This window comes from Eumetopias jubatus, unplaced genomic scaffold (assembly GCF_037043125.1).
Source record: "Eumetopias jubatus isolate StellerSeaLion01/CBP00866 unplaced genomic scaffold, mEumJub1_p1.0 scaffold_16, whole genome shotgun sequence".
Lineage (NCBI taxonomy): Eukaryota > Metazoa > Chordata > Mammalia > Carnivora > Otariidae > Eumetopias > Eumetopias jubatus.
In genome coordinates this window covers 86,215,980-86,234,141 of record NW_028274822.1, presented here as the reverse complement: position 1 = coordinate 86,234,141, position 18,162 = coordinate 86,215,980, and the positions used below count along the sequence as shown (strand labels likewise).

The 18,162-nt window shown below is 47.3% G+C and overlaps 1 protein-coding gene across 2 annotated transcripts in view; it reads left to right on the top strand.

Moving 5' to 3' along the window:
* KDM2B (lysine demethylase 2B) overlaps positions 1–18,162 on the top strand; it is a 117,528-nt gene that overhangs the window by 8,901 nt on the left and 90,465 nt on the right. The gene's annotated exons all lie outside the window — the stretch shown is intronic.

The window sequence follows — 18,162 nt, the reverse complement described above, 5'->3', positions numbered from 1 at the left end:
GCCCGATGTGGGACTCAAATCCCAGGACCCTTGGATCATGACCTGAGCTGAAGGCAGACCCTTAACCGATTGAGCTACCCAGCCACCCCTATTATGCCCATTTTAGTCTCTGAGAGTGCACACAGGCTTCTGGTGAGCAGTGAAAGGGCACATACTTCATAGTGCCATAAATGGCAGATGTAACTCAAGCTGGCCTAAGCAAAACACTGGCTTAGATAATAAGTTTAGGGTGTGACCTTCAGGCACCTCTTGATCTAGGTGTTCCAAGATCTCGAGAGGTTGACTCTCATTTTTCTGTTCTGCTTCCCTCTTTTGCTTCCTCTTTCTGCTTCATTCTTGGGCAAGCTTCTCCCCATGGGGTGGCAAAGATGGGGAGCCAGGAGCCCCCTGCTTCTATCCAGCCAGCTCAGGTCCTTACTTGCCACCCACCAGTGATTCTATCCAGTGTCTCTGTATTGGCTCTGGCAGGTTTAGCACAACCCCGGTCTGCTGCAGCACAAGCAAGTGATCTGGGAGTGGGGAAGGGGTGACGCTGCAGTGTTGCGGGATGACATAAATATGCCCCTAATGGAAATGGGGGTTCTGCCTTGGAGGGCGGCGTACGGGGCAGTCATTGTGGGATCTCAGCTTCTGTCTTCCAGGTCTCCCTCCCCAGGCCTCGAATCTTGGGAGGCAGCTTTTCGAGAAGGGGCCCACTACTGAGGCCACAGGTTGGGGCTATAGATTCTTCTCTGATGCCCTAAAACCGGCCTTTCTCTATCAGCCCTGTTTATACGCCTTCTGGGAATTCAGGCACCTGGTCTTCGTTCTTAGCTCCTCGCGTTTAAAAACAAAAAAAGGCACTTTCCATTTTTAGGACATTGTACACTTAAAATAAAAGCTTTTTATTGAAGTATAATTTACATATAGAAAAGTGCACATATGGTAACTAAACAGCTTGATTAATTTTAACAAATTCAACATATTATAGTACCTGGTAGCCCAGAATCCTTCTGGTGTTCCCATGCTGTCCCTGCCCTCCACTGTCGCCCTGACTTCTAACAGTGTGGATGAATTTTGCGTGCATTCATACTTTATGACAGTGGAATCCTTATTTTTTTTATTCTTTATTTTTTATTTTATTTTATTTTTTTTTTTAAAGATTTTATTCATTTGACAGAGAGAGACACAGCGAGAGAGGGAGCACAAGCAGGGGGAGTGGGAGAGGGAGAAGCAGGCTTCCCGCCGAGCAGGGAGCCCGATGCGGGGCTCCATCCCAGGATCCTAGGATCATGACCTGAGCCGAAGGCAGATGCTTAACGACTGAGCCACCCAGGCGCCCCAGACATTCTTTATTTTAACACAGTCCATTTAAGTCTTTTTTTTGTACTTTTGTACTTTTGTACTTGTACTTGAATCACGCAGGTGTCTTCTTGTTTCTGCTTCTTTCGCTCAACTTGGTGTTTATAAGACATCCAGATTGTTGTGTGTAGTTGCAGATGGTTTATTTTCATTGCTGTGGTTTTTTGTTATGTGACTATTTCACAATGTGTTTATTCGTTCTGTTATTAATGGGCTCATGGGTAGCGGCTGGTTTAAGGCTCTATGTTTCGTGCTGCTATAAACACTCTAGAACGTGACTTTTGGGGAACAGAGGGATGCATTTCTGTGGGGCACATACCGGAGAGTGGAATTGCTTGGGTCGCAGGGGATGCGTATATGTTCGGTTTTAGTAGACACCGTCAAGTCATTGCCCACAGGGGTTGGTCTGGTTCTGATTGTGCCACATCCTCACCAAGAGTTTGTGTTTCCATCCTTTCCATTTTAGTCCCGTTGCTGTGTTGGTTTATTACATGGTGGTTTTAGTTTGCCTTTCTTTCCTAATGAAATTGAGCTCCGTTGTTCATGTTTGTTTGCTAGTTGGGTATAGTCTTTTGTGAACTGTCTGATCAAGTCTTTTCTCCATTATTTTGAAGCATCGTCTCCTGTTGAGTGTTAAGATGCATTATTTGCCAGGGCCGCCACAACGAAGTACCACAGACTGGATGATTTAAACAACAGAAATTTATTGGCTCACAATTCTGGAGCTAGAAGTCCAAGACCGAGGTCTTGTAGGGTTGGTTTCTCCAAAGGCCTCTCTCGTTGGTTTGTAGATGGCTGTAGATGGCTTTTCCTTATGTCTTCATGTGGTCTTCCCTCTCACGCTCTGTAACCTAATCTCTTCTTAGAAGGACGTCAGTCTTGTCGGATTAGGGCCTACCCTAAAGTCCTTATTTTAACTTAATTACCTCTTTAAAGACGGTTCTCAAATACAATTACATTTTGAGGTCCTGGGGGGTTAGGACCTCAACATAGAAATTTTAGGGGATACAATTCAGGCCATAACATAAAGTTTCTTGATATATTCTGGATATGATTATGCATTCCAGAAATCACCTCTTACTTTGTGGGTTGGTTGCCTTTTCACACTCCTTTTTTTTTTTTTTTTTTAAGATTTTTTATTTATTTAACAGAGAGAGACACAGCAAGAGAGGGAACACAAGCAGGGGGAGTGGGAGAGGGAAAGCAGGCTTCCGCGGAGCGGGGAGCCCAACGCGGGGCTCGATCCCAGGACCCTGGGATCATGAGCTGAGCCGAAGGCAGACGCTTAACGACTGAGCCACTCAGGCGCCCCGCCTTTTCACACTCCTAAAGGTGTTTTTGAATGAACAGACATTCTTTATTTTATTTTATTTTATTTTTAAGATTTTATTCATTTGACAGAGAGAGACACAGCGAGAGAGGGAACACAAGCAGGGCGAGTGGGAGAGGGAGAAGCAGGCCTCCCGCGGAGCGGGGAGCCCGACGCGGGGCTCGATCCCAGGACCCTGGGATCACGACCTGAGCCGAAGGCAGTCGCTTAATGACTGAGCCACCCAGGCGCCCCAGACATTCTTTAACACAGACCATTTAAGTCTTTTTTTTTGTACTTGTTTTGTTTCTTGTTTAAGAAATGTTTGCATACTCCAGGGTTGGAAGATGTTCATATGTTTTTCTCAAAAAAGTTTTATTGTTTGAACTTTCACACTGAGATCTATAGTTTATCTGGAATTGACTTTTGTGTTTGGTATGAGATAGGGGTTGAAATTCCTTTTCTCCTATATGGATATCCAGTTGATCCCAGTACCATTATAGAAAAAAACACCTTCTCCCCACGGCACCGAAATATTGTCTTTGTCATAAATCAGGTGACTGCATTTGTGTGGGTCTGTTTCTGGATGCTCTAATGTGTGTGTCCCCTGGACAGCTCCCTGCATCCCACGACCAGTACTCTCAGTCCCAGATAGTTCATTTAAGAAGACTGGGGTATTTTCACGTCTGTGTGCCAGGAACTGGGGGGATAGGGAGACGGGGAAAGAACTCTAGCTGCCTCTGAAGATGCTTTAAACCTTCCGAGAAGACAGATCCATAAAGTGCTGGGTCCCTACTCACTCTCCACCATTACGTCGCTGAGGGATGGCTCACGGCCATGGGGTCCTGCATATTATCTCTTTACTGTATTTCTTTTTTTTTTTTTTTAAGATTTTATTTATTTATTTGAGAGAGAGCGTGAGCTGTGGGGCGGGGCAGAGGGAGAGGGAGAAGCAGACTTTCTGTTGAGCAGGGAGCCTGATGTAGGGCTCGATCCCAGGACCCCGAGATCATGACCTGAGCTGAAGGCAGATGCTTCACCGACTGAGCTACCCAGGCGCCCCTCTTTATTGTGTTTCTCTCTAACGAGGATACCCAAGCTAACAGGTTTTCTTTGGCCCCTTTACTTGAAAAAATCTTCACGACAAACCACCTCATTTACTATTCATTTATTCATCCAATTATAGTAATCATCACCTATCTTTTACCGTATGTTTACCATATGACCTCATTTTGTCCTTACCAATAATCATATAAATGAAGTGTTACTGTTCACTTTCCTGATGAGGGATCTGAGGCTCAGAGGGAACAACCCACACGGCCTGTGGACGGGTGGTCGAGTTCGGATCTGAACCCAGCCCTGGGTGTTTCCTCACGTTCCTGCTTCTTGACTTTCTCCTCCTCCATGTCTGTGTTGTGTCTGGTGAAGGAGACTCACCAGACATGCGCGCGTGCCCTTGATGGGCTGTGCTTAGTAAATTCTCAATCCTTACAAATCAACCACAGCTGACTTGCTTCCAGACCTTTTTTTAAAGTTGGCTTAAAATCATAGACATTTTACATGGTAAACCCCGGAAAAGTTCTTAGAATTCCTCTAGTCTTGCTTTCCCCTTTCACAGGTGGGGAAGACTGAGGCCTGGAGAGAAGTGACTTTTGAGTTGCCCAGACAAGCAGATGGCACCTCAGATTCAAACGTGGGTTGGAATTTCAGCGGTTGGGAGAAGATGATGCTCATAATGCAAACCCAGAGGAAAAGTAGACTTGGGCATGGGGCGGGTTGTGGATGGCCTTCGTTCTGGCCACACTGAATGGAGCTCGGGAGAGACAGACGGTCCGGGAGGCATCCGCCTCGCAGAACAGAGATGCACGCAGGGGGAGGTGCAGGAAGTCAGGAGCGCCGAGGCTCCTGAGCCTCAAGGAAGGAGGGTTTCAGAGGGGTTCAGCTGCGTTTCCTTTTTTTTTTTCCCCTGTAAGATGAACACCCAGCTCACTGTTTTTTTTTCTCGCTATTTCCCTTTTCCTGCAAAGCCAGTGTTTTGTTTTGTTTTGTTTTGTTTTTGTTTTTTTTTAAGCAGAGAGAGAGAGAGACACACAGCGAGAGAGGGAACACAAGCAGGGGCAGTGGGAGAGGGAGAAACAGGCTTCCCGCCGATCAGGGAGCCCGACTTGGGGCTCGATCCCAGGACCCCAGGATCATGACCCAAGCCAAAGGGAGACGCTTAATGACTGAGCCACCCAGGCACCCCCAAAGCCCGTGTTCTGAAATCAAAATCTTGACTGTGTTTGGGCCTTGGGGAACTAAACTTGCTTCTGCCCCCTGTTAACCTAATAGGAATCACTCTCTTGTGGGGTAGCTCCTTGGACTGAAGCTACTACATTAGCTACTGCTTCCTGAGATCTTATTATAAGCCAGGGACCTCTCCTGTGTTACTTTGTCAGATCCACGTAGAACTGGATTTCCCACTATCCCCATTCCATCGATGTCAAATTGAGGCTCAGAGTGACTTGTCCACAGTCAGAGAGGTAGTGTGTGGAATTGCTGAGATTTATGCCCATATCCGTTTGACCAAAGAGCTGTTCTCTTAACTTCTGCATAGAACCGTGGCTGGCTTTCTGTGTCCTATAATCCAAAGCTCTTTATTGTTTTTGGCTCAGGTGTCTTGGGTTTTCTTGGCTGATCGCTTTGTTAGTCTGGGTTTGTATCTTCTTCTGCGCATCTGTCTGTGAGGGTCAGGCAGGGTCTAGAACCCAGGGCACAGAGGACGTCCTGGCACGGGATATGTCCTGGGGATAATTTTTGAAGGTTCAATGGTGAGGAACCAGAAGATATCAGTGCTTAGGGAGAACCCGGGAACCTTTGCAGGCATCTTATTTCACAGTGAGGAAACTGAGGCCTAGACCTGGGAAAAGGTTTTTTTTTTTTTTTAAAGATTTTTATTTATTTATTGAGAGAGAGAGAGAGAATGGTAGAGAGAGAGCATGAGATGGAGGAAGGTCAGAGGGAGAAGCAGACTCCCTGCTGAGCAGGGAGCCTGACGCGGGACTCGATCCTGGGACCCCAGGATCATGACCTGAGCTGAAGGCAGTCGCTTAACCAACTGAGCCACCCAGGCGCCCTGGGAAAAGGTTTGTCCCAAGTGGTGTGAACACTCTCCACCCCAGGGCCTCCCCTTTCCCTCATCCCTTCAGTTTGGTACAGTGTCCTTGATAGGACTCCTGCTTTGAAGTTTACAAGGTACTTTCAGTCTTTGTGTGGGTAGGCCCTATTATCCCCACCTTACCGATGAGGAAACGGAGACCCAGAGAACTCTAGGGCTATACATCCCCAAGGCCTCACTGCTAGGAGATAGCTAAGTGGGCTTTGAACTGTGGCCATTGCTTTTGCGAATACATACTAACTACCTCTGTGTGAAATGGATGAGGAGATATTTTCAAGGAGCGGAGTAAAAAGCCAATCCAGAAACTTGAGGAAGATAGAGAGGGACAGTGGTGGGCACTCTCCAAAGAGCTGGCTCAGGAGTTTGGGGTCAGCGCCCTTGTATGCTTTATATTAGCGTTCAAGGTGACTTTCAGCAGCCTCTTCCCAGCTCCGAGCCCATGGTTCTTGGAGCTGACGGATGGGGCCTTCAAAGCAAGGGCCATGGGGCCATGGATTAATTTCTGCAGCTGGAATTTGTTGGTTGTGTATGTAGCCTGTGAGCCCAGAGAACCAATGAGATGGGAGGAGAGAGAAAGGGAGGGGGGCTGAGCTGCCGGCCTACTTAGGAATGCCAGGCACTGCTCAATGTGGAAAATTTCTCCTGTAACCCATTGACTTCAGGAGTCCGAGAGTTCCAGGGCTCTGGGTCCCTTGCAGGATCCAAAGGGCAGCTTGTCCCTGTCACCTGCTCCAGGGATGGCTGCTCCCCAGAGCGTGGAGGGCCACATTCCATTCTTAGCACTGATCTGTCCCTTCTGTCCCTTGGGGGCACATGCCTCCTCCCAGAGCTTCCTGCTCAGACACCTGGCACTTATGCTCAGCTCTCCTTTGCCATCAGTGGCAGACCAGACTGGGAACCTGCAAAGATGGAGGCTAATTCTTAAACTCCCAGCTCAGACTGAAAAGGACTGGCAGGCTCCAGAGTCCCCAGTGACCCCTGGGGCAAGCCTCTGGGTCTCCTCCCCTGCCGACTTCTTCCCAGTTCACGTTTAAGGGATCTGATCTGAGTGTATGAGAACTAGGCTAAACATTGGCGTGTCAGTCCTGGAAGAGGACCTAAAAAAGACCTAACCCAGTGGTTTTCAAAGGGAAATCCCTGGAAACCGGATCTGGGTTCTGAGCATCATCAACCCTCCCCCCCGCCCCGCTTCAACCTGAGCTGCCTGTTTTTATTTATGCCTTTGGCTCTTGTCAAAGCTTCTGTTTGAAGAAAGAGTTCTATGGTGGTGAAAACAGAAGTATAAAGGTCAGTTCTTGCTGGCTTTGCACACGAGGCAACTGAGGCCTGGAGTGGGGTCAGTGAGGGTTACTGGGGCTGGAACTCAGTCCAGGGCTCTTGGCACTGTCCCTGGTGCCCCTGAGGTACCCACTGCTCATTGCATGGCCTCCTGTGGGCTGTCACTGACCGAGGAACAAACAAGCCAGGCACCGTGCCTCCAGCGTGGTTCTTCCAGAGAAAATAAAAGACCCTGTTGTGGGGCTGTGTCTTCAGGGTTAAACTCAAAGTGCCTGAGAAGTCCATCTACAGGGCAGGCAAAAGAGCTCCCTTTCCCTGTCTGTCTGGTCGGGACACCTCTTCGTTTCCCAGGCCAGCTCAGTGGCTGGTGGCGAAGTGTGTTGCAGACCCTACCGTGTGCCAGACATTGTGTTGGGCTCTCTTGCATCAACGGGCCCCTTTTGCAAATAAACACCCTCCAAGTCTAGAAAGGGTAAATGAGGCCCCTCAAGCCACGGAGCTAGTAACAGAGCTGGGATTTATAAAAATACTTTTTGCTGGAGAGAATTTTAAAAAGTAATGAGTAGACAGAAAGTAATAATGAATTCCCATGGCCCCAACACCTGACCCCAACAGCTGCCCCTTCCATACCTCCATCTACTTCCTATCCTCCTGCAATGTTTCAGGCATAGCTAGGCATCATACCATTTCATCCGTAAAGTTTTCAGGATATAGTTCTAAACAAGAAGGGATTTTTAAAACCATAGTCACAATAGTGTTATCACACCTAATCTTTTAAAAACAGTAATTCACTGGGGCGCCTGGGTGGCTCAGTTGGTTGAGCGGCTGCCTTCGGCTCAGGTCATGATCCTGGGGTCCTGGGATCGAGCCCCATGTCCGGCTCCCTGCTCAGCGGAGGGCCTGCTTCTCCCTCTCCCTCTGCCTGCCACTCTGCCTACTTGTGCTCCCTGTCTATCTGTCAAATAAATAAATAAAATCTTTAAAAAAAACAAAACAAACAAACAAACAAACAGTAATTCCTTAAAATGAGTAAATATCAGGGACACCTGGCTGGCTCAGTCAGTAGATCATGCAACTCTCGATCTTGGGGTTGTGAGTTCAAGCCCCACGCTGGGCGTGGAGCTTACTTAAAAAAGGAAAAGAAAAAAAAAAAGAAAATAATTAAAAAAATAAAGTGAGTAAATATCCATATTTATTGTGCAAATGTCCTGTTTCATATTAGCATACATGTTACTTTTTTCTTTTCTTTTGCGGGTTCTGTGAGTCAGAATGTAAATATGGTCCTTATGCTGTGATTGGTTATGATGTCTTTTAAGTCTCTTATAATCTCGGGGCACCTGGTGGCTCAGATGGTTAAGCGTCTGCCTTTGGCTCAGGTCATGATCCCAGGGTCCTGGGATCGAGCCCCACATCGGGCATTTGGCTCAGCGGTGAGCCTGCTTCTCCCTCTCGCCCTGCTCATGCTCTCTCTCTCTCTCTCTGTATCTCTGTGTCTCAAATGAATAAATAAAATCTTTAAAAAAAAAAAAGTCTCTTATAATCTCTGGGCCCTCCCACCATCTCCAGCCAATCTGAAGTTGGATTGTTTGACCTGTAGGATTTTTCCATTGTCTGGATTTTGCCGATAGCATTCCCTTGGAGTGGTTTGTGTTCCTCTGTCCTCTGTACTTTCTGTAAGTTGGCAGTCGGATGTAGATGCTTGATCAGATTCAGAGTCTGTCTTTCTCTCCGCATAAAAATGCACTCATTCATTCATTCATTCATTCACTCATTCATTCTTCTTAGCATGACTGCTTCATAGATGATGTTCTAATCTTCCATCAGGAGACACATAATGTCAGGTCATCTCTCTCGCTGTCTGTGTGATGTTAGCAGGCATTGATGTTTGATGTGTAGCTTCATTATTGTGTTAGAGGCTGCAAAGTGGCGATGGTCTAATTCGATCATCCTTTGTCATTTGTTGGCTGGAATACACCTGGAGAGACACTCCCCCTCATCTGCTGTTTGTTTCAGGGCTGGCCCTTATCTCAGACTCCTAAGCCAGTGGTCGCTTCGACCATCATTCTGCCTCCCTAGGACGTGCGTTATCAATTCTCTACCTCTCGCTGCCACCTGGGGGCTGGAACCCAGCAGAGTTTAATTTTACGGGTACTGGTACATTTGTGTTTTCCTGGGGGTTTATGTTTATGGAGCCCAGGCACCTTCCCCCTCCCTTTCTTCCCACTTCCACCCCTGCCATAGACTGTGGCTTCCAGGACACCTGGGGAGCTGGACGGAGCTCCCTGCACACCAAGAAAGCTATTCTTAGAACCAAGTGTCTCGACCTTCCACTCCAGATATAGTCACTCAGTCTCTCCCACCCTTGGGCCTCTTCCCTACACACCTTTACTCCCCTGTCAGTCCCAGCTGCTCCTCACCGCTCTGACTACTCCAGGCTTTGACTGCCCTTTTCATCTGAGGACGGGGCAGGCCGAGGTGGGGCCAGCTGGGGACGTGCACCTGGCTAAGAGCAGAGGGAAACGAGGGTGCATCGAGAGCCTGGGGGATTGTGATGGGGGTGCTGGAAGCCTGGTTTGTGTTCAGAAGAGAAAGAACAGGCCTCTCTCACCCACATCCTTCTGTGTTCAGCAACGGTTGTCCCCCCGGTGGGGCTCCTGCCTGCTCAGGATTTCCAGATGCTTTCTTTCCAGGTTGGGGGGCTTTATCTTCTCTAGCGTGGAGAGGGTTACACATACCCACCTCCAGGCACCTCCGGGTCATTTCTCCAGTTCCACTGTCATTTATATGTGAGGTCATATGTCACATGCTATGAAGAACATATGATGGAAAAACACCTGATGTGATTTATTCATTCCACAAATATTTACTGAGCTCCTGCTATGTGCCAGGCTCTCCATTCTAGATCCGTGGGTTAGAGTAGTGAGCAAGACAGACAAGACTCTTGCCCTCACGATGCTTATAGTGTCATAGGGGGGAGAGACAAGAAACAAGCTGACAAAGATCTAGGATGAAGTGGCATGATGTCACCCATGGATGACACTTTCTTCTTGTGAAGCTTCTCGTCAACTGCACAGTTTAGTTATACAGCGTGCCTGTCCTGTAACACCTTGAACTGGGCCCTGTGGGGAGGCCAGGGGTGGGTTAGCCCTTCTCTGCCTTCAGGGATATTTATGGAGCCCTGTGGGGTTACCCAGTCATTTTCTGGTCAGCCTTCCTTCTTGTTTGCTGGGGCTGCCATGGCACCACAACCCACGTGGCGTAAAACCACAAAAATGTATTCTCTCACCGTCCTGGAGGCCAGAAGTCTGAAATCAAGGTGTTGGCAGGGCTGGGCTCCCTCGGAAGGCTCTAGGTGAGAATTCTTCAGAGCTTCCTCCAGCTTCGGGTAGCTGCTGGCTTCTCTGACGTTTGTTGGCTTGTGGCTACATGGTTCCATTGTCTGCCACCATCTTCATGTGGCTGTGTTCCCTATGTGTGTATCTCTGTCCAAGTTTCCCTTGTCTTATAAGGACACTGGAATTGGCTGAGCGTCCACCTTCATCCACTCTGACCCCATTTTAGCTTGATTACAACTGCGAAGACCCTATGTACCAGTACCCATAACATTAAACTCTGCTGGGTTCCAGCCCCCAGGTGGCAGCGAGAGGTAGAGAATTGATAACGTACTTCCTAGGGAGGCCAGAATGACCACTGGCTTAGGCCCCCAGAGAGGGCCTGTTCATAGGTGTCTGGGGTTAGGACTTGAACATCTCTTTTGGGGGACACGGTTCAACCACAAGAGCCCTCGAGGTAAGCCTGTTAGTGGGATAGAGGGAAGTAAAGTTAGGCCCGGGTTGGGGGTGGCCAACGCCAAACTGTGCCATCTATGCTTCTAGCGTTTTATATGGGTCACCTCAGTTGACTCCATACTTTTGGGTTTTTTGTTTGTTTGCTTTTGTTTTTATCTTTTTTTTTAAAGATTTATTTATTTTAGAGAAAGAGTGAGCATGAGCAGGAAGGCAGAGGGAGAGGAAGAGAGAGACTCTCCAGCTGACTCCAGACTGAGCGAGGGGCCTGATGCAGGGCTCGATCTCATGACCCTGAGATCATGACCTGAGTCGAAATCAAGAGTCGGGTGCTTAACCCAACTGAGCGACCCAGGTACCCCCATATTTTGTTTTTTTTTTTTTTAATTTAAATTTAAATTATTTAAAAAATATATTACGGGCACCTGGGTGGCTCAGTTGGTTGGGCGATTGCCTTCAGCTCAGATCATGATCCTGGAGTCCCGGGATCGAGTCCCACATCGGGCTCCCTGCTCGGCAGGGAGTCTGCTTCTCCCTCTGACCCTCTTCCCTCTTGTGCTCTCTATCTCTCCTTCTCTCTCTCTCAAAAATAAATAAAATCTTTAAAAAAATACATTACGATTTTTTCCAAAACTAGTTTTTTTTTTCTAAAAATTTTTTAAAAGTAATCTCTAGGGGCTCCTGGGTGGCTCAGATGGTTAAGCGTCTGCCTTCAGCTCAGGTCATGATCCCGGGGTCCTGGGATGGAGCCCTGCATCAGGTGAGCCTGCTTCTCCCTCTCCCTCTCCCCCTGCTCATGCTCTCTCTCTCTCTGCATCTCAGATGAATAAATAAAATCTTAAAAAAAAAGTAATCTCTACACCCAATGTGGGGCTCAAAGTTACAACCCCAATATCAAGAGTTGCACACTCTACCAATTGAGCCAGCCAGGCACCCCTCCCAAGACTGTTTTTTTTTAAAAGATTTTATTTATTTATTTGACAGAGAGAGACACAGCCAGAGAGGGAACACAAGCAGGGAGAGTGGGGGAGGGAGAAGCAGGCTTCCCGCGGAGCAGGGAGCCCGATGCAGAGCTCCATCCCAGGACCCTGGGATCATGACATGAGCCGAAGGCAGATGCTTAACAACTGAGCCACCCAGGCGCCCTTACTGAACTAGATTTAAAAAAAATTTTTTTTTTTTAAAGATTTTATTTATTTATTTGAGAGAGAGCGAGCACGAGCAGAGGGGGAGGGGCAGAGGGAGAAGCAGGCTCCCCACTGAGCAGGGAGCCCGACGCGGGGCTCGATCCCGGGACCCTGGGATCATGCTTAACCGACTGAGCCACCCAGGTGCCCCAAATTTACCCAGTTTTAAGGGGGATTTTTTAGAACTAGATTGGGGTTGTTGGTTTTTTTTTTTTAATTTTTTTATTATAGTCTTCGATTTGGGTTGTATATAAGTTAGCATCGTACATAAAACCAACTTTATGGAATAGTATTGATGTGATGACCTACCATTTTAAGGTTGTCAAAATTGTACATTTATTTATTTATTTTAAAAATATTTTATTTATTATTTGAGAGAGAGTGAGAGTGAGAGAGATCACAGAGGGAGAGGGAGAAGCAGACTCACTGCTGAGCAGGGAGCCCGATGCAGGGCTCGATCCCAGGACCCTGGGACCATGACCTGAGCTGAAGGCAGACGCTTAACCAACCAACAACCCAGGCGCCCCTACAATCTTGTCATTTGAGATTGGTAGGGCCAGGGAGCTGTGGCTTGCATGCAAATTTTTAACTTCTGTGCAGTGAGATGCTGCGGCATGTTTGGTCCCTTAAAACCCTTTCATTTGCCTCTAGCATCAGTTTTCTGAATATTGAAATCGATTTTTAAATGAAAAGCAATGGTTTTTTTCACAACTGTGTTTTGAGGGAGGTGGTTTTATCTCCGTGTTGCCGATGAGGACGTTGGGGTACTTTGCCTAAAGATCTCATGCAATGGAGAGAGACTGGAACCTGAAACATCTGAGGACTTTGATCCATTTTTGTGTGTGGAATGTACTATATATGCTGAGAAGTTTAAAGAAAAATGATAAGACGAGCGCCTGCCACCCACGTTCCCGTGTGACCCTCCGGCCCCAGAGGTGGCCGTTGTCTTGTGTTGGGCCATAACAAGGTACCACAAACTGAGTGGCTTAAAACTACAGAAACTTATTCTCTCAGTTTCAGAAGCCAAAGTCCAAAATCGAGGTGGTGGCTGCATTGGTTCTTCCTTCTGGAGGCTCTGAAGGAAACTCCGGCCTTGCCTCTTCCAGCTTTGGTGACGCCAGGCATTCCAGCGGCTTATAGGCACATTACTCTTTCCTTCTGGCTTTCACTTGACCTTGACCTTCTTCTAAGGACACTAGTGATTGGATTTAGGGCCTACCTTCCCTCCAGGATGATCTCCTCTTGAGATCCTTACATTAATTACCTCTATAAAGACCCTTTTTCCAAATAAGGTCCTATTTAAAGGTTCTGGGTAAATCTTTTGGAGGGTCACCATCCCACTACCATCCTGAATTGTGTTTATCATTTCCTGGGCTCTCTTTAGCGTTTCCCACCTGTGCCTGCATCCCTAAGCCCTAACGAAGTTGTGAGGAACTGAGCCCATGCACACACCGAGCACCCAACACCTCCCTATGGGGAGGGAAGGGCACTGTGGGCAGTTTGTGAAGGCTCTGTGGAGAGAGGAGCTGGAACAGTCCACGACCCAAGCTCCTGATCCACAAGGAAGGGAGAGACTCACACAAGAAACAATTAGGTAAAAGGAGAGAGAGAGAGTTTGCAAGAAATGAAGTTCTTGTTCTAGTCAGATTGGAGGAAGTATATGAGATTTAAAGTACTGTCTTACGTGGCTTTGAAAAATAATTTATTTTTTATTTTTTTAAAGATTTATTTAGGGGCGCCTGGGTGGCTCAGTTGGTTAAGCCTTTGGCTCAGGTCATGATCCTGGAGTCCCGGGATCTGAGTCCCACAACGGGCTCCCTGCTCAGCAGGGAGTCTGCTTTTCCCTTTGACCCTCCCCCCGTCTCGTGTCTCTCTCATTCTCTCTCTGTCTCTCAAATAAATAAATAAATAATCTTAAAAAATATTTATTTGAGAGAGAGAGAGAGAGAGAGCATGCACAGGGCGGGGGGGAGGGAGAGAGAGAATCTCCAGCTGACTCCCTGCTGCGCTTGGAGCCTGACATATCATGACCTGAGCTGAAATTAAGAGTTAGATACTTAATTGACTGAGCTACCCAGGCACCCCAGAAAAATAATTTGTTGAGGTGAAATTCATATAACATAAAATTAATTATTTTAAGTTATATGATTCAGTGGCCTTTAGTGCCTTCACAGTGTTGGGCAACTATTACTTCTCTGTTGGTTCTAAAAACATTCTCATCACCTGAAAGGAAACTCCTCCCACCTTAGGAGGAGTCCTTAGGACTCCTCTTTCCTGTCCCCCAGCTCCTGGCACCCACTAATCTACTTCCAGTCTCTATGGATTTACCTATTCCAGACATGGCCTATAAATGGCTTCATGCAACATGTGATCATTGGTGACTGGCTTCTTTCACTCAGCATCATGTTTTTGAGCTTCATCCGTGTTGTAGCATGGATCGGTACTACATTCCTTTTTATGGCTGAATACTTTACATTTATTTATTTAATTTGTAACATTTTATTTATTTGTCAGAGAGAGAGAGCACAAGCAGGGGTAGTGGTGGCAGAGGAAGAGTGAGAAGCAGGCTCCCCGCTGGGCAGAGAGCCCGATGCGGGGCTCAATCCCAGGACCCTGGGATCATGACCTGAGTTGAAGGCGGATGCTTTACGGACTGAGCCACCCAGGTGTCCCAATGTATATTTTTTTAAAAGTTATTATTTTAATTCCAGTTAACATGCAGTGTTATATTAGCTTCAGGTGTACAATACAGTATTTCATTATAATTTACATTTCCTAATATTTGTTTTTTAAGTTGATGGGGAACTTTTTTTTTTTTTACGTAATCTCTGCACCCAAGGTGGGGCTCGAACTCACGACCCCAAGATCAAGAGTTGCACTCTCTGCTGCCTGAGCCAGACAGGCGCCCCCAGTTGAGACTTTTGAAAGAAGTTACTTTTAGAAAAACCAACTTTGTTGGTCATTTAGTGCCCGAGTTTTTGTGTTTAATAACATCTTTATTGAGACATAATTCCTATACCATATAATTCAAGTATTTAAAATGTTTGATTCAGTGGTTTTTCATCTGACCACAGAGTTGGGCAAACATTGCCACAGTCAGTTTTAGGACATTTTCATCACCCTACCCATAAAACATCCATAACCATTTAGCCATCCTTATCGTGTTTTAGGATCTTTTTTTTTTTTTTTAAGATTTTATTTATTTAACACAGAGAGATCACAAGTAGGCAGGCAGGCAGAGGGAGAAGCAGGCTCCCTGCCAAGCATGGAGCCCGATGTGGGACTCTATCCCAGGACCCTGGGATCATGACCTGAGCCGAAGGCAGACGCTCAACCAACCGAGCCACCCAGGCGCCCCTCATGTTTTAGGATCTTAAGTAGTCAGTCCATTGGACTGGCCGGCAGAGATTTAAGTGGCTTTGACTTTGTTTCTACTGCTTCACTTTCTCCACCTGTAATTATAGATGAAATCGGCCAACTCGGTAACACTACCTGCCTGCAAGTGCTTCATGGAAGTGGTTCATGTACCATGATCTCATTTAAGGCTTAGATCAACCCCATGGGCTAGCTACTATTTTTGTCCCCAGGTCACCGATGGGGAAACTGATACTCAGAGAAGCTAAGAGGCCCGAGGCCCAGCTGGGATTTGAACTATAAAGTCTTACCTTAACTTTGTTGTGTTGATAGGGGCGACTGAGCTCCACTTTTCAGTGCTGACTTGCATGAGCCTCTAGGGCTGTGATTCCCACATCTACCCGTCCAGCAGTCCTTCCACAGGGGGCTTCGCAAATGGGACCTTGTGCAGGGTTAGGGAGGAGAGGCAGGGGGAGGTGGGAGGCTGGTCAGAGAGGGGCGAGGGTTTGGGTGCCTGTTCTCCTCTCCCCTCCTGCACTGTAATAGCAGGTTCTCTGCCAACTGGGCTTCCCAGAAAAGCTGAGCAGAGCCCACCTGTTCCAGGAGCCCTGGTTAGGAAGGAGCCAGTGCTGTCCAGAGTAGGCCAGAATTTCCAACAAAGTTCAGGGATGCCCCCTGGTGGATCTGCACTCCCGACGCAAAAAACAAAGCTGTGTTCCCTGTCTTCCCAGGATCTGTGAGGTCAGGAGCCAGTCAGTGAGGGCAGGGATCTTTTTTTCCACCGGAGCATGTGATCTAGAGTCAGTATTGCATTGGGCAGGGGTAGGAGTTGGGGGGATAGGAACCTGGGCTGTGGATTAGATTGAATTGGCTTCAAATTCTAGTTGTTACTCATTCACTGGGCATTTTGGGTCTAGTTAGTTGTCTAAGCCTCAGTTTCTCATCCATCAAATGGGTATAAGTGAAGTTCTGCCTCACAGAACCACAATTAGCTTAAGATAACCTGCGTAGAGAGCCTGCCTGTGCTCTGTAAACATTAGCCCTTCTAATTGGTAGAGTATGTTCTGGAGGACTTGAGCCAAGCCCATCATCTCTAGGGCATTGTTTGCCCCATTTATTAAGACAGGGACAGTCCTACCTTGCTTCTGGGTGGTTGTAAAAATTAGGTATTTAGTCCAAAAGATAGTAACAGCCAAGGTCTCATACGTGCATAAAGGGTTACTTTTATTATTCAGTTCCTGTGACGTGAAAGGCACTGTGTATTTATTCAACAAATATTGACCCAGGGCCTATTACAGGGCAGGCTCTGTGCACAGAGCTGGGTATAGAGCACTGAACCAGATGGGAATATTATTCACATCAGCGTGTAAGTTCCATGAGGATTTTGTCTAGTTCAAGGATTGGCAAACTTTCTCTGTAAAGATCTAGAGAATAAGTATTTTGGGCTTTGCCGGCCGTTCAGTCTCCTGTTGGCCACACAGCTCAGCTGGTGTAGTGTGAAAGCAGCGTGTGGCTGGGTGCTAATAAAACTTTATATGTGGGCCCAGAGATTTGAGTTTTGTATCATTTTCATATCACGAAGTAGTCGTCTTTTGATTTTTCCCCCCATCCTCCACCACTTAAAAATGTAAAAACTAGGGCGCCTGGGTGGCTCAGTCGGTGAAGCATCTGCCTTCAGCTTAATGATGTCAGGGTCCTGGGATCGAGCCCCATGTTGGGCTCTCTGCTCAGCGGGGAGCCTGCTTCTTCCTTTCCCTCTCCTGCTCCCCCTGCTTGTGCTCTCTTGCTCTCCCTGTCAAACAAAAATAAAACAAAACAACACGTAAAAACCATCCGAAGCTCATGGGCCGTACAAAAACAGGCGCTGTGGGGGGGGCCAGATTTGCCCACAGGGCTGTCATTTGCTGGCCCCTGTTTGCTTAGTTTGCTCTTTGTTCTTGGAGTACCTTTGAACAAGGTTCTGGTTCTTCTCTTTCTTTCTTTCCTCTGGTTTACACATCTCTTCTACTTTCTTCTTCTTTTTTTAAGTAGGCTTCATGCCCAGCATGGAGCCGCATGTGGGGCTTGAACTCATGCACCTGAGACCAAGACCTGAGCTGAGATCGAGAGTCGGACGCTTACCCGACTGAGCCACCCAGACGCCCCTGGTTTACACATTTCTAAGTTTCCATGGACCATATATTTGTCATTGAGCTAATGGGGAATTGAGGTCTTTCCTTACCAGATGGCAGGCTTCTCATCCCAGTCATGATGCTTATTTTGTGTCCTGACAGACAGGAGGTGGCAGCTTTCATCATAAATCACCATGAATTTGGCAATCTGCTCTGTGTCTGTCTTCTCCCCTTTCACAGCCCTTCCACTGAACTTTGGTTGTTCCTTCTACATTGGCTGAAGTTCTGGAGCTATTATTCCCATCTTATAGATGGGGAAGAAGCGTCCCCGGCAGGGTTGTGATTTCCTGGAAGGCTTGTTTTTTATTTTGTTTTGTTTTTGTTTTTGAGAGAGAGAAAGAGAGCGAGGTGTGGGGGAAGGGGCAGAGGGAGAGGGAGAGAGAGAATCTTAAGCAGGCTCCATGCCCAGCATAGAGCCCGAAGCGGGGCTCGATCTCATGACCCTGAGATCATGACCCGAGCCGAAATCAAGAGTTGGACGTCCAACCAACTGAGCCACCCAGGCGCCCCACCTTGAAGCTTCGTTAGTTGCTGGTGGTCCCAGGACTAGCACTGAACGTTCCTGTCTCCCAGTCCCGAG